At 42.8% G+C, this 12,517-nt stretch overlaps 1 protein-coding gene across 23 annotated transcripts in view; it reads left to right on the forward strand.

Moving 5' to 3' along the window:
* The window catches only part of ARPP21 (cAMP regulated phosphoprotein 21), a 196,970-nt gene that overhangs the window by 54,178 nt on the left and 130,275 nt on the right, over positions 1-12,517 (forward strand). For 6 of the 23 annotated variants that reach the window (XM_040086952.2, XM_058423594.1, XM_058423599.1 and 3 more), the window contains exon 2: positions 609-770. The gene's annotated coding sequence lies outside the window, so the exon portion shown is untranslated. Of the gene's footprint in view, positions 1-608; positions 771-3,063; positions 3,264-3,557; positions 3,795-3,861; positions 3,936-4,522; positions 4,709-4,866; positions 5,134-6,910; positions 7,112-12,517 lie in introns of those variants that run through there. The other 17 variants (XM_040086907.1, XM_058423600.1, XM_040087049.2 and 14 more) reach the window with 13 other exon arrangements.

Below are 12,517 nucleotides of genomic sequence, written 5' to 3' on the forward strand. Positions count from 1 at the left end.
CTCGATGTTTTGCTCAAGAAAGTACTTGGTGAAGTAGGTCTTGTGTCTTTTTTTTCCCCATTACCCTCGAAATTTAGTCACAGACAGAAAAAGGTGTCAGAGGTCTGAAGAGCTGATCAAGTCCTGTTTCTGCTTAAAAACACAGCTTCTGCCAACTTTCATGAAGAATAAATGGACAATTATACCTGCTCATGTTTACAGATCAGGACAGGCAGCAGCAAGTCATTGCTGTGGTTTGCCACCTCTTCGATATCGTGCAATGATTGTGATTTTTCTTTCTACATAGAAAAGTCCTGAAGAAAGGGAAGTAGGCTGCATATTCTGTCAGATTAGCATCTGACTGAGAAGGTGTGAGGTGACTTCTTAACAAAGGAAGGCAATTTCACTTATTTGCACATGCTGTGTTTGATGCTATTCAGCATTCTGAGTTGAAAAACTACATTACATGATACTGGAGTGATACTGGGTTTTTTCCTGATTATTTCCACCAGTATTGCTGTAGCAACCTTCTAGCATCTGGTAACTATCTCCAGACACATCCAGCCTCAAAGGGGAGAGTGGAATGAGCTGCCAGGCTACAACTTGTATTAACTTTTGTCTTCTTACAGATCTGACATATAGTTTTGGGTCTTCCCGCTCTGAAGACACTCCAGTATCTCAACGGTGGGAGACAAGCTGTGGACACGTGGCTGTTTTACATGTGCATTGTGTCTAGTGACTGGAGCAAGGTTCTGAAAGGTTCATTACTATCGTTCCCTTCCCTTCTGGAGGTGAGTTGCAAGGCATTTAGTGAAGGCATGAGTGAGTACTGCTTTTGTGTACTGATGCAGCGTGCATCCTCTCCCTTCTCTGGGTACCCTGCTTGGGAGTAAAGGAATGATGGGCAGCAGCCAGGTGAGGCTCTCTCCATTTCGCTGTATGTTCAGAATAGTTTTGATAACCACCTTGGAAAATTAACTTTGGTTCATTGTTGAGATGGCTGCAACGTCAAATGGCAAAAAGCAAAGAACTGGTCCTTGCCCCGTCACCAGGTGTAGCACACAAGTGCCATTTACAGCCTCTCTGCTGGCCTTTTTGCTTTCAGATGGAACCTGTAGCACAATGTGGGAACATGCTAAAGAATGAAATTAAAAGTAGATGGAGCCACACGCGACCATCCTAGGAGGAAACCACATCAGGAGGTGCATTAGCAGAAGAGGTTTTGGTGTGCCTGGATGAATGCCTCTGATCACTTGAAGCGTGCACCAAGAGCCGGCTAATGCACACCCTGTTGTGGCTCATCACTCACTCTATTCTTCCAGTCTGATTCCATTCAGCAGTCCCCAGTAAAAGCAGGTGCTCGCTCCTGAGGGGAAAGAAAGGTTCCAGGGGTGCAAGGGTAATACCTACTAAAGCAAACATTTCCCTGCAACTCTCCCCTGGCCTTTTGTATATTTGTCCATATTTACTGGTACGCAAGTTCTGCTACATTCATTCACCGTGGCAAACTGTCTTCTCTAACTAGGGCTTTCTGAAAGCTCATCATGAAAGGAGTGCATTTTTTAACAGTGTATTTTAAATAAGAATTGTCTGTCTGTGGGAGTTGGGTTATTCATATCACCGCAGACAGAAATGATCTCTATATTTCATAGGACCTTGCTGCTTTGTACTTATTGACTGTTTATTTTTCATCCATAGAATTACTAATTGCAGCTAGTACCAGACACTTCTGTCTCCTTTCAGATTATTGTAGTAGAGGGCATTGTACCAGATGCATGGTTATTCACAGACATGCATTTCCAGCAGCTGAATTGCTGGATTTGCTCTAAATGATCTATGGCAATTACATTTGGCATTGTACTGCTATAATTTACTGCATATTAATAGCCACCTAGCAAAGAGGTAAATGCCCTTTTCTCGGCTGGGTGCAGAATGAATGCCTGGATGTATTCAATTGGATAAAACGAGGCCCGGGTTTTAAATGCATAGCAGCGGTTTTATGTATCGGAAACGCATGTGCTGGTGAACTGCCTGTTTCCCTCTGCCTTGATGGTGTGCAGCAAGGCTCAGAGGGAAATATCATCGAGCCAGATCCCAGATAGAGACATGCTGGGCAGGGGAGGGGGAAGGGGATCAAGTGCCCCATTTTTCAGTGTCTCATCTGCTACCACCCAAAATCTGCTGCAGTCTTTTTTTTTTTTTTTTTTTTTTTTTTTTTTTTTTTTTTTTTTTTTTAACCCCTTTCAGCAGCTCGGCTGATCAGCCTGAAGGCTGACAGGTTTCACCAGCAAAAATAATAATTAAAACCACCCTCCCAAGACCTTTCACTTAAAGATGTCCTCTGGAGTCAAGGCCCATTTCCTTCCCTGTTTATTTTTCTTGGGGGTCGTGTGTCGGGGGCTACAGGGAGTGGGTGGGAGCAAATAACAAGGAATCGGAGGGGATTAACGAGCTTCCTCCTTATTAGCCCCGCTCGGGTGCTTTGTCTTTGCTTCTGGCTGAGGATGGGCTGACGGGGAGGGCTTGAGGGAAGAGGGGGGGAAACAATGTGACTGGAGGGGCCGGCGTGCGGGCATCCACAGGCACGCGGGCGGGCGGGCGGACGGACAAACAGACAGAGCGAGCCACCCCCCACACACAGACACCGGCCCGGCCGAGCATCTCCGCGTCGTGCGCGGGGCTGGGTGGGGTGAGGGCGGGCAGCGCAATGGCGCCGGGGCCGGCGGGTCCTGCGCGGCAGCCCGGGGAGCGGCAGCCGGAGCAGCGGCGCTGAGCGCAGCGAGCGCGGAGCCGGCGAGCGGCGGAGCCGGAGCGCGGCGCTGCCTGCGGTCCGGGGCGCACCACGCTGCGTGGGCGGGGAGAGAGAGAAAGGCAGAGGGAGAGACTCGCAGACAGACAGTACAGCCCGGGAGCGCGGCAGATAAAGGACGGAGGACGGGGAGAGAGGAGCGAGCCAGAAGGGGATCCGGGCAGGCGCCGAGAGCGGACAGGCAGAGGCGGGCGGAGCGGCGGACCGGACCGGGCCGGGCCGGGATAGGAGGCGGCCGGCGGGTCGGGCGGTGCCGCCGCGGCCACCGCGCCCGGCCAGCACCGCGGCGCGGCGGCGGATCTCCTCCCGCGGCGGAGGCGGAGGAAGAGACCATGTCTTTCAGGAAGACAGTCACTGTACTGTAACAGCAGCGTATCCGCAGCAAAATAAACAAACCGGCCAACCAAAAATACCAAACAAACAAAAATAGCCCGAGCCGCCAAGACGCTGGGGGCAGATCCCGTTTGCAGGCAAGGTAAAAAAAAGAAAAAAAAAAAGAAAAAAAAGAAAAAAAAAAAAAAGGAAAGAAAAAAAAACAAAAAAAAAACCCAAGGAAGCCAAAGCAGAATCTGTCGACATTTGTGTGGCGTGATGTTCTTTGTTGTCGCGATTTTTTTTTCCTTGTCTTTTTTTTTTTTTTTTCCTAGCATGTGTTTTCTGTCATTTAGTTGGAGTCATTCTCCCCATTCTCCCCCCCCCCCCCCTCCACCCTCACCCCTCCCCGTGATCTTTTAATTTTTGAGGTCAGGGCGGCTGAAGCATGTGGAGCGAAGAGAGGGGGAAACAGGAGCTGTGTATGGAACCGGGGTTTGCCTTTATTGCGTGCGATGGGCAATTATTAATAGCGGCTGCAGGATTCCGGCTCTAAAATGTGGTATTTACTAGAGGGGGAGGGAAAAGAAAAAGAAAAAAGGGTGTCGCTCATAGCGCGGCGGGGCAGGATGCTATCGGTACTGGAGCCTGGCACGGGACTGCGGAGCGGCAGCGTAGCGCTGGTGACAGCCAGGTAGGGCGGGAAGGGCTCGGCGCGGTCGCGGGGCCGCCTGCCCGGCGGAGGGCGGCGGCTTCCCAAAGTTTGGGCCGCCCGGCGGTCATCGCCAGAGGCGCTGCTGGCGGGAGCAGAGGCGGGTCGGGGTCGGGCGCCGAGGTGAGGTGGCCGGCGGCCGGGAGCCGGGCTGGGGCGGGGGACACGAGCGCCAGGGAGGGGGTCTGCGGGGGGAGCTCGCCCTCCTCCTAGCCGTCATTTTAGCTAAAATGGATCAAACTCTTAAAGAAATCTCAACTTTTACTCGCTGATTTGTGAACAGCATCGCAGGATCCGCTTTCAAAGCCGTGTTTGCTGTGGGGCAAGCCTGGGCTGCTTGGACTGGCATTGTTCTTAAGGGTGGCGATGTGACGGCGACAGATTTACCTGATGCTTCCTTAGCATCTCTTTTTGCATGCGGTGGAGGAGGATCACAGCCCAGTAGTTACAGCTGTATTGTTAGGTGTCCTGTTTTCACAAAAAGCAGTTCATGTTACTCCGCTTGGTGTATTCTGCCTACTTGTCTCTGCGTCTCAGGCGATATCGCTTGTAAATCTAACCCCGACGTGCTCATCTAGCGCAGCCATTGCGCAGCCTTGTTTTAATTGCTGTTATTTATTTTGCCTTCATTTACCGTGTCAGCCAGCGGGGGGAACACGCTCAGATTCCGGGTGCATTTTTACGTGCTAGGTGTGTCTCTGCGCTTCCAGGTGTTTTGCTTAAAACTCATCCCGCCGCCGTGTGACATCGCTGTAAATGTGCCGGGAGGGGAAACAAAAGCATTAGAGAGGGACACAAGTGTCTGTGCCTCACCTGTTTGACTTCTCTGCCGTTGCAATGCTGAGCCAGATGCATGCCCGGTGCGCCTTCTTCTAAATGGCATATGCACGTTTTAGGCAAGTACAGAGCAATTGAAGCTGAGGGTGATGGGGAGGGGGTAAAAACAAACAAACAAAAAAAACCAACCAACCAAAGCAAAACCGTACTGTAAACTGATCTGCAACTTTTCAGTCGCATAATTTAACTGCACGCTGGTTTTGTTTTAGCAGTCTTCGTCACGGATCGAGGCAAGTTTGTGTGCACAATTGGGCTTGCAAATTGCTAATCTCGCACTGAGTTTGCCTCTCAGTTCCCAGCTGGTCATGGTTACCTTGAGAGCTGTGGTATCAGCACTGTCAGAGCATGCTCCGGTGGGGAGATCGGGTGTGTTCTATTTTTAATACTATTTAATGAAGATGCTTCTCACTCTGCAATATACGAAGCATAATGGAAGAGCAGAGCGATGATTGGTTATGGATACTGGAAAAGGAAAAATGCAAAGGTAAAAATGGGAATCCCTCAGATATTTCTATTACTTTAATGAAAGAAAATGCAGCTGTGCGGAAAGGTGATTGATTAGCTCATTTTAAGAGTTTTGTGGTGTCTAGCATGGGGTTTTTTTAAGTTCTTTTAAAAAGTTGCATGGAGGAGACTAGATAGAGTATTTTGTGCTATTGATAAATCTTATTCTATGTGGGCATGCTTAAGTTGAAGAATATGCCATTTTAATTTTTTTTTTGATAGGTATCTTACAGTGGAGTAGTGCTAAGGAACATCTTCAAAATTTTTTTCTTGTTATAACCAATTTTAATGATTAGCTCTATTTACATGCTTATTGGTAGCCTCCTGAAGCGGGAGTTTTGAGGTTTTATTCCTTGCAGTTAAAAGTTAATTCAGTTGTTAGGAAAATTGTTGCATGCAATGCTCACAGAATGCAAGCAGCTGTAGATCTCCTGTGAAGTGTAAAGGAAAATACCTATAGGTAATTACGGTGTATGCCCCTTGGCAAGATGCATGGAGATACTTTTGAGAACTGCCCTGTTATATGCAGTGTACTCATTAAGTCAGAAATGTGTTTATTAGCTATTTGAAAGAATTCACGCACTTAGAATCACATAGAGAAACTCACCTCGATTAAAGATGTCTTCTCTAAATCAGATTTATTTTCTCTCTGTTGTCTGCAGTTTTACAGGATGGTGGTCTAAGAAACAGCTGAGTACCCCTCCTGCAAAATCCTTTTTCAAGCAATTATTTCTTTATGCTATGGGCTAGTCATTTTGACTGCCCCAGGACTAAGCGTGCAAGTGAGGATTGCTCAGATGAGTTTTGCCCCACATCATACCCACAGAAGAAAAATTACATAATGATGACAGAGGAAATGCTAAGAGATTTTTAACACAGGTGTAATTATAGTTCTCAGATAGGAAGAAAACAGTGCACAAGTAACTTTGAAACTTCATTCTGTTGGAGTAAAACTGTGGGCCAAATCATGTTTTCCTGATGGTACTGCTTTCCTGTGGGCTTTTCTGGGGTTATTTGCATGAGTACAGTAATTGGACTTGGCCTAAGAAATCACTATTATTAAACAGAATTTCAGGGAGTACATAAAAGAAACCTAAGAAATTTTAAAATCTGCTGCGCTCTTGACTTCCACCCAGGTCATGATTTTGAACAGCTAACTTTAAACTTGGAATGAATAGCGGGGAAGAAAAGTGTACTGATTCTAGGATGGCTTACTTACAGTCTCTCTTGCGTCCTGTAGGCATTGGTCTTGCTGCAATCAGTCGGAGCTTCAAAACTGGCTCTGTGGTTTAATCAGTGCAAAAGACACACTGGGACAAATTTTCAGCAGCTGTAAATTGATGTAGTTTCATTGTCTTAAGAACGGCATAGACTTAACACCAGCTGATGATAACATCTCTCTGCTTATAACACACAAGATCTGTAACTTGCATTGAGCAGTGTTACCAATTTCAATGGCAATAATTTCGGAGTAGGGAAATGATTTTGGCAGACTGGCAAATCCTTGTTTACTCACAAATGAGCGGATTGATCCAGTGAGTGCTTCCAGCTTAATTTCCTTTACAGGTTTTAAAGACTGTAAGCTACATGATTATTTAAAGGAAATGCTGTTCATGATAAGTAATCTCTTTTCAAAAATATCATTAAAGATTGGCCAGTTGAGAAGTAATGTAACTACTATGCAATAAACTTGCAAAATCCATTTGTCCCCTGCTTATTCATTTATTAGATTTGAAATTCTGTATTAATGTTCTCAGCAGGTAGTAAGTCAAGCAAATGGGTCCCTTTTTCTTCTAGAAGATTGAAACAGTCATCAAACAAGTAATACATGGCAAAGACTCTGTACATTCCAATGGAGAGCACTTGGTTCTGAAGATTTAAAATACTATGTATGAATATCTGTGTGGTAACATGCATTTCTAGGACACATTCTATATTGATGACAAACTGCAATCCAGGTAAGTTAGATTTTCCCTAATTAAGGCTGGGTAAATTGAATTGCAGATAAATTATGCAAACCATGTGAGGTCATGCATCTAGTTTTTGACAGTCATCAAGTGAGACCTATTCTGGTCTCCAGGCTGGTAACTGGGTCACGCCTGGATTTTAAGTTTCCCTCATTAATTTCTGGTGTTTGTTTTCTAATGTTTCCACTTGATACATGGAATGCTGACTTTCAGAAACACGTAGATATAAATTTGTTTGTAACTATTGAAGTATTTTATTTTTACACAGTAATTTACTGATAAGCCCTTCTAACAAGGAAGTAACTTCAGAACGAGTGCAATAATGACTCATCTTTGGTTTGGTTTTTGTGTGGGTTTTTTTTTTTTTTTGTTTTTGTTTTTGTTTTTTTTTTTTTAGTAAATTAAACCTACCTATAAATTCATGTAGACATACTGCTTACAGTTCGTGGGCAGAATGTGTTTTCCTTGGGGACTTTCTTACGAAGGAGGCTTAAACCCAAATCGGAGCAACAACCGCTATGCTTGCATGGGTATGCTGGTGTTCTGACACATAGTTTATTAGAGAAAGGAAAAAGACATTACGCCATAAAACGACAGTATTTTCAGTTTTAATTAGAATTGTACTATTTTCGTAAATAACATCTACAATGGATTCTTGCCAAGTCCTCATATGTCAGTGAAGGTCCTTAGTTGTAGGACTTTACAGCTGCTTAGATGTTTGAAGTGACTCCAGTTTCAGGCTTCATGTTTTCTCATCTGTTGGTTTTACAGTAGGCAAGCTGGATGATTGGGTAAATTGAATTTCCTAGTTTATCTTAGTTTATAAGAGCTCATAAATAATCTGCGTTAACACTTAATGTGTGACATGAGCATTCCAAAGTTACAAATTGGGTTGATTCCAGGGGAAGAGCACTGGAGTGCTCTGTCACGTTTAGGGAAAATACCCCAAGCAAACACTTCCTTAACGTCCTGCTGCAGCTGCCCTCTTCCGACTGGAAGTAATGTTGCTGGTATTTACTACTTCCTTTTTCATGGTTGTAGTTTCCAGGCTTTCAGGTAATCCGCCATCAGTATGCTTCTTTTTTGGTTCCTTGGAAAAAGTTGTTGTGGAAAAGGTCTCCTTTCATTCAAATGTACAATTTTTTAGTCACATGGGATCTTAAAACTGTGTTCGATCATTCTAGAGTCTTACATAGGTAATGAGCTGTTACATGAAAATATATAACATCACTTTTTTGTCCTTTTTTTCCCAGCTATTACACGTAAATTCCCAGTTACTGAGAGGAAAAAGCAGACTAAATACAGAGAGAAATACATAAACAAGAAGTAAACAAAATTGTTTTTTACAAGAGTGAGTTCATGATGACTGTTTAGATTAACTAATTGCAGCTGTGGTAAACATGGTCAAAAGGAATGCTAAACAGGTTGTTCGGTTAGCGCTGAAGGAAGATGTGAAGTGCGAGAGGGTGATAATGTCATATATCATGACTAAGCTGAAATGCAGAGGGCATAGTTAGGCAGTGACAGCTGAGAATTTGAAATTCATGATTTAGATATCCAATGACTTTATGAAGCAGGGGCTTTAGAGTGCTTTCTAGTTACTGGCAGTGTATGGAGGCAGTACCCATGTGAGGCTGTTTATAGGGCAGACATTCCCATAGCGTATGCTGAAGTATGTAAGGTGAGAAGTGCATTTTTCTAAGTGAAAGAAAATTTTCACGGGGAAATTGGGACACTTACAGATCAGGTCAGATGTCGGTTCTTGATCTTTTAAGGCCAAGAGTCACAGATTACAAAGAGTACCATGAGAAAGCAAAATCCTATAAAAGTGTTTTTGTAATTTAATTCTTTCTGGTATATTCATAATTTAGTCTTGGACAATACTATGATTTATTTATGAGCTGTTTAAACAGCGCATGTCTTAAGAAGCTTAGTAACAACTTGCAACTGATAAAACTGCCTTTTTCTAAAGCTGGATGCCTTCAAGTCAAAGGCAAGCTTAAGTGGTTGGCAGGATGGTGTGACAAAAAAATAGCAATTAAGAAAAACCTCAACAAATACTCCCACACCCTCTCCCTCACAATTAAATGCTCTGTTTTTTTGATTTCTCAAGATTTTTGTCTTCTGTTTGCAGTCTATGCTAAAGCATAGAAGGCAAATACATACAAATTACCTCCTTTCAAGCTTCTGTTTATCCCAATTTTTACAGTCATGCAGCAGGGATTTTTACAGGATTCATAAAATCATCAGAGCTGGTTTTATGTTCTAGGATTTGAACACTGTCATCAAAAGCATGATTGAACAGCTAATAATTTTGTGGGTTGTAGTATGTGTATTTTTTTTTTTTTTTTGGTCTCATGAGTTGAAGTCTTCCTGTGTCTTCAATACAGAAAGCATTTTGTAAGTTTTCATTAATAAATATCAGTCAGATTGTGCTGCTTTTCTTCACAAAAGGGGATGCATGCATCTTGGGTTTGGTGACCTGCAGAGCTTCTCATGGTGTAATACTTTTTTTTTTTAACTGTGAAGAGAGTTATCACAGTTTGTTCCTGCGTGAAGAGGGATGGCAAGGCTTCTCAGCAGAATGAAGCCAATGAGGATCAACTGCAGGCATTAGAAGCATTTTATAAATACAATTAAATTATTATTAATTAGCATGAACTATATATTTGATTGAATGGGAAGTTTTTTTGGGGAGCTAACTTCAGTGGTATTGATGCTGTCATGTGAAATAGGTACACCATGATCTTCTTCTGAAGAATAAGCTTATTTTGTGCTTTTTGGGTGTTTGTGCCATTGAACTCTATTTGAAGTGCCTGAAAGTAAATCATGAATTTCAGTGGTACAAACTATACCTTGAGGTTTTTTCCATTTTCAGGTTACTATTCTGTTTCTAAATACATTGCCGTTGGCTTAACATTTAGAACAGTTTAAATGAGGCTGCTTAATGCATTATAAGTATTTGTCATGGAGTCAGAAATGCTTATGGTGTCATAAAAGCTTTAAGGGAAACACATCAAATAAATTGGTCCACTCTAAAGGCTCACTACAGATTTTTAATGTAAACGTGGGAAATGTCTGATAGCTTTATAATTTGCTTACTTTAAAAACCATGAAATCTGAAGTGAGAAAGTCTGACTTGCATGCTTTCAGGTATTTTTCCTTCAGGAAAATTTCAGAGCTTTTCTTCTACAAAGCAAACAAACAAAAAAAAAAAGGGAAAATTCTGAATGTTGATCTATAAGGAAAGCCTAATGAGTGACTTAGGACATATTAAAGTGCTGTATTTCATAATGCATACTTCTGTTAGCATCTGGAAACGCTAATGAAACTATGTTTCATCCAGGTATGATTTTCGGGAAGCTTTAATCAAATCAAAGCTTATGCTCATCAAAAATGGGCATAAATTGGAAAACATATTTACAAGCTTTTTGTGTCTCGGTATGCTTTCCCACTACAGTGTTCTGCAGCTGAGCAGCAAAATGGAGTGAACTCCAGTGACAAGAGCTACGGCAAGCAGCATAAGACTCTTGTTAGATACGGAAGACGATGAATTATTACTGAGGGATAATGAAACTTTTGTTTAGGCTGTGTACTGTTGAAAAATGACTGCATTTGAAGGAAGTCCTTGAATGACCTGCTTCTTAAAGTAGCCCTCTCAAAATTGGAGGCTGTGATAAGGGAGTGGTGGGGTAAGGGCATGGTGGAGGATTAGTGCTGGTGGTGCTGCTTGCGATGTGAAACCAGTTCAGGGGCATCAGGAGGACAGCGAAGGGAATATCTCTCTTCAGGAGATATTCCCTGAAGATTAAATAATTGGAATTTTGGAAAATGCGGAGAAAATCCATGGATGCGTAGCCTCTTTTCAGTATCATTTGTTTTCTGATTAAAAAAAATCTTATGCATGTGTTGTGATGCTTGTCTTTCCATGGAGGATCAAGACAAAATGACTACTCCTCTGCAACCACACCTAATCTCACTAAATCTGAGATTACAGGAGTAGTAAATGATCTACATCTTCTGGTCTTTGCTGTTGCAGAATTGCTCCTCTCTGCCACCTATCTGGCCGGAGAGAAAGGAAGATGACAGAATTGTTGCCAAGCTCCAAGGGCAGCTTCATGTCAGTGTGGGCTAAAATGGGACTTGTTAGCTTGGCTTAATGTCAGTGTCAGAAACTGGTGGGTGAGTCTCAAGGAGACATACAAGGTCCTGGATTCTCTGGTATGTAGCCAGTTCTGTGAAGTTAAATTGGTTTCTATCCTTGGTACCTCTTCTCTTGGTATGGCAGTACCTCATGAGTTAGTCAGGTATTTGCTGGAATAGTGTAATGTGCTCTGTGACTACATAAATCCCCACCCTTCCCTAAAGGGCTTTCTGATAATGGGGAAGGATTGGTAGGAAAGAGCAAATTGAGACACAAATCTTGATGCAGCATTTTAGCTGCCTGTGGTTCTGCTGCCAGTAACCCTCTAGGCGTGATTGTGGGGCTGTGGTTCCACGGACACCCTGTCCACTCGTTCTTTTGTCGTGATGGTTTCCGCAATGCGGGAGGAAGATGCGGCAGGCACCTACCTCTTTCAAAGCCCATGTATTTCTTTGATGTGTTTGTTATTCCTTTAGGGTTCTTGTTTTGGGTTTTTGTGGTTTTTTTTTTTGTTTTTTTTTTGTTTTGTTTTTTTTTTAGGAAGTAAACCGGAAAATGTAATTCATATTCACAAAGGCTAATTACAATTTTTCCTCAACTAATCATTTCTTAGAGAGCTGTGTGTTCAAAGAACTGCTGATAATTTACTATTTTCTGCGCTACAGTTTATGTTCAATGTCCAGGCAATGCATGCCGAAATGTAGATTCTTTTGGCACCCATTCCTGTTTGTGTTTGTTTGATAACATACACGTGTGTTATGTCTTTATTAATGTTGTCAGGCATGTCAAAGCCATCTGTAGTAAAACTGCATCAATAGAAGAGCATGTCAGAAAATGTGACAGTAAAATACTGGCACTTCTTAACAAAACGTTTTTATTGATTAAACAGCACAATTTCAATATATGAGAAAATGAAAGCAGTTCTGATTATTTCAGGACTTTGAGAGCAAGTCCAGTAAGCCCTGAGTCTTTGGCTTGCCGACTGAGCAATTTAGTGGTATATTATGAGAAAATTCTGTGGCATGGGAGTGTGTTTGCTAGGTTTGCATTGACTGAGATCATAACAAAAGGGGAGCATAAGTGACCCATGTATTTCTGGTGCATAGTTGAATATTCTCCTGGAATCTGTCGTTTATTACCCATACTTAGTAGTTGGAATGAGGCTGGCATATGATGTAACATACCAGTGGTCCTCCGAACATCAGCTGCATGTACAAGCAATTTCAATGTCTATTCACTGCTAGACAGATGAT

The sequence above is a fragment of the Hirundo rustica genome, chromosome 1, assembly GCF_015227805.2.
Source record: "Hirundo rustica isolate bHirRus1 chromosome 1, bHirRus1.pri.v3, whole genome shotgun sequence".
Lineage (NCBI taxonomy): Eukaryota > Metazoa > Chordata > Aves > Passeriformes > Hirundinidae > Hirundo > Hirundo rustica.